Source organism: Barbus barbus (assembly GCF_936440315.1).
Source record: "Barbus barbus genome assembly, chromosome: 22".
Classification (NCBI taxonomy): Eukaryota; Metazoa; Chordata; class Actinopteri; order Cypriniformes; family Cyprinidae; genus Barbus; species Barbus barbus.
The window spans coordinates 15,668,249-15,672,305 of NC_136750.1; positions in this window are offsets into that span (position 1 = coordinate 15,668,249).

Consider the following 4,057-nt stretch of genomic DNA (forward strand, 5'->3'; position numbering starts at 1 on the left):
AAAACAGCACTGTGTTGTATTGAAAAAGAGAGGAGCATCAGTGAGTAAAAAGGCCAGAAATTCAAAATATTTAGTATATTTTACATATTCACAAGTCAAATATTTCTGTTTTCTAGTTTTATAAACTAATAGCAAAGTCAAATTATTGTCAAGAGCCCTGATCTATGTATTATATTTAAAAATATATTAAGCATATATTTTTTAAATATTTGAAACAATTTAAAAGTATAATTTATACTTTTGAAAAAATAAGTCAAGAATATAAGTTAGTGGGACTGAATCCAATTGAATAAAAGGGGCAATTCTATGATCTGAGACCTGAGCCCAACTGTTTGTCTGTAAATTCAACAGAAACAGAATTGCATGTGTTCATGATTTCACTGGAATGAAGAGCTTTGCATTCATAGGGTAAACACCATATTTAATTTGACAAATGAATACAGACTGTGGGTTACACAACAATACGACATATTAAACGGACTGAACGTTTTTCCCTCACAGCCCTGTTTCATTTGCATCCAATTGAAAATGGCCTCCACTTCAACAACAGTCCAAGGAGTGTTAAAATGTGTCTCTGAAAGCAGAAGCTCGCTGATTCATGCAGGTGAATTTTGTAACATTGTAACAGTGGCTGTCTCATGAATAGATCAGTGGTTCTTAACCTCAGGGCCCACTAAAGGGCCTCGGCAAACTTCCAAAGGGGACACAGGATGTAGAAAAATAAATCAGTAATAGTATATTAACAATTAATATCATTAGTATATTAAAATAATGTTATTCTAATCTAAATTAAATAACTATTGTTTTGTTATTGAAGAACATACAGTTCTGGAAGAGAACATAACTTCTGAAATCACTAAATGAATCATGGTTAATTAACTTGATATATTAAATGAACCGTGTTAATCAATTTGGAGCTAAATGGAGCCAGTGTACTACCAAAAAAAAAAAAAACCCAGCCCATACACATTATGATGGTCTATACCGACCAACGTCAGTATTTATTTATTTTTTTGTATTTTTATTAATTTATTTTATATCATCTGTCTGATTTTCTTTCTTCTGTGAAACATTAAATAAGAGATTTTAAGGTCAAGGAGGTTCAGTATTATTTTGTTCCCAATGTTCTTTCTAAAATATTTTGTATTACACAAAAGAAACACAGACAGTTTTGGAATGACATGAGGGGTGAGTAGTGAATAATGACGGGATTTTCATTTTTGCTTGGACTACCTCTTTAAGTTAAGTGTTTTGGAACCAAATACTGTAGAAAATGTCCCAAACTATTTTCCTCACACATGGAGAGAGATCACATAACCCCATATTTTAATTAGGCAGAAGCGGTTATAAATTTGGGAGATGACAGTAAATCACAAATGTTTACAATTATAAACATTTGTTCAGATAAAAATAGCGGCATAGGGAAACATAAACTGCAAATTGGTTGTAGTTTCTTTATTATTAAGACAAAGCCTGGGAGGCATTTACTAATGAATAGCCCATGGCATTTTGGTTAATAGAAGGTTGATATAGAAGATTCAAACCTCTGAGATTTGAAGCGTCTTTGAGCACCTGGTTCATACACAAACTTTTCCATGTGAAATATAGGCTACTATAGTCAGGGATAAACGACAACAGCAATCCTATAACATGAACAGCCAGAATTTCTAGATCAAGCTCCTCTGGGCGTATGCATATAGCGATTTAGGCAACACTGCACTTTTGTCATTATACTGAACTAAAGACACCTCAGTCTATAATTATATAGCATTAACGCACCTTTAACAGTGCAATTATGAGCAATTATGATCGTTGTTATTGAATAAATACAGAAGAAGCGTGTTAGCGATTAGAAGAGGGCTGTGAGGAGAAACCTTCCTTCTGATTAGCAGCCTATTACTTTGATATCATATAACCATTTGACTCTTTTCCTCCTGCCTAACATGCCACCTGCACTGCAGTGGGCACATAAATACCTACACCATCCATGCATTTAAAAAAAAAAAAAATGCAAACAACTCAAGTGCAGATTAATTTCACCCCAGTTTCATTAATGCGTCAGCCCTTAATGAGTGTACGCAAAAGTGAACACATTTAACTAAGTAGTCAGTGTGGGGGCAAACAGTCAAATGCAGTTTGAGTGACGCATTAGTCAGTGTGTGATGCACTCACACCCAAAGAGTTGACATTTTACCCATATTGTTGTTGTTCGTAAGCACTGACTCCCAAACGACTTTGCACGAAAACGACCTTCCGACTGATACACATTCTCAAGGTGATGAAGCTAAAATATGACACAGTTGCTCTGTAAATCCATGAAATATCATGTAAATATCTATAAATACATCCTGTGACATCAATTTCAGTAGTATTGTGTTCTCCAGCCAGGTCTAAAAATGCATCTTGGCAGTCTACTTATAAAAGGCACCTTCCTTAAGGAGCTTCCACTCTGGAAAATGCTCCCACACACGCTGCACTACAATTCTGGAGCTATTCCTGTAGCCACCCCCATAGAACTGTACCAAATTACCAAGTGTCGGCAAGAAATAGAGGCAAAACATGTCACTGCGGCGCACCAATGGGATCAATGGGGTAATGAAGTGAGGGGTGACGGAGATAAGAATGATAACATGAACACAGATGGAGGGAGGTGGAGAAAAGTTTGGAGGAATTTATTCATTCAGCCCTGCGATTCTGAATCAGTCTATGTCACACAAACACATGTTCGGCAAGCTGCTGTGCCTATTTCCTCCTTAGTAATTAGATTCAATCAAAGTAAATGTTCTATCTGCCAGAAACCCCATTCTAATTCTTCGGTTATTTTAGTCTGCGTTTCTCAGAAAAGAAACTCGACACATTTTTGATATTTCTGGCCATCTGTCATCTTGGCTTGTATGCATTCAGGTGGGCAAACTTTTTAATAGATACACAGCTTTTTCCAACAAAATCAGTGGAAGGCGCACATCTGATAGAAACAGGGCAGCATTAAAAGGTTCAAAACATCAGTTTCTGCGTCAGAGACAGATTTCACATCTCAGTGAAAGGGAGAAGCTCTTTTTATGCTTAATAATAATAATATTGTTATTATAATATCATTAATAATAATTAAATCACAACAAATGAATTCCCAACTAAATAACAAGCAAATGAATATTTCTCAGCTATTTTTAAGCCAAGTTCAATATTTGTGAGGAAGCTACTGTGTCTGTGTGAATAACCTTGGTCTGCTGTGTTTTTGGCAGACACTTTCGTTCTATCCACAGGAAAACACTAACCTTGTGTTTTTTTGGATACTTAATACTTCTATTTTCAGGCCAAATCACCGATAAAACATTATGACTGCTTTAGAATGGCATGTATTTGGTAGCAAGGCACGCATTTTGTGGTTTTAAAGTGTGGTACTCAGTATTATTATTCTTACTTTAAGGATAAATGACCTTTCATGGGTTTTATTTGATTTCTAGTGTCCCATATATAATTGTAAAGTTGCATTTTTATATTGGTGGACTAAATTTATATTATTTAAAAACAAGAATGTGCATTTAGATGCCATATAACTATGAACCCTTTATACAAACTGTAATGATGCATTTTCACAGTTATTAGCTTCGTAAATCTAGCAATTTGTTTTATATTTTCATTTTTTTTTACACTATACTCTACTATAGTGTGTATTACCGATTCGCATCATTGCATCGCCATAAAAGTAAACAATGTGATGCATCGATTTAAAAAAGTGCGCAACGGATACAAGCTGCCATTTGTATCACAATGCATCGTTTCTAACATATTTGCATCAATAAAAAACTGATTTAATTATATATGATTATTAGTAGATGCGCTATACTTTTATTATTTAGAAATTGACCAATGATTTGTGACCAATATTTTTTAAGTAGATTGATTTCTTTGTTTTCCAAGTGCGTTCTCTCATCATTGCTGCTACATGAATATGACATATCACAACAATACTTAGACCAAGGCATTAGAAGTCAGAAGGCACTTAATTTATGATTTGCTCTCTGTCTGAACCAAAGAAATAAAAGCGTACCATATT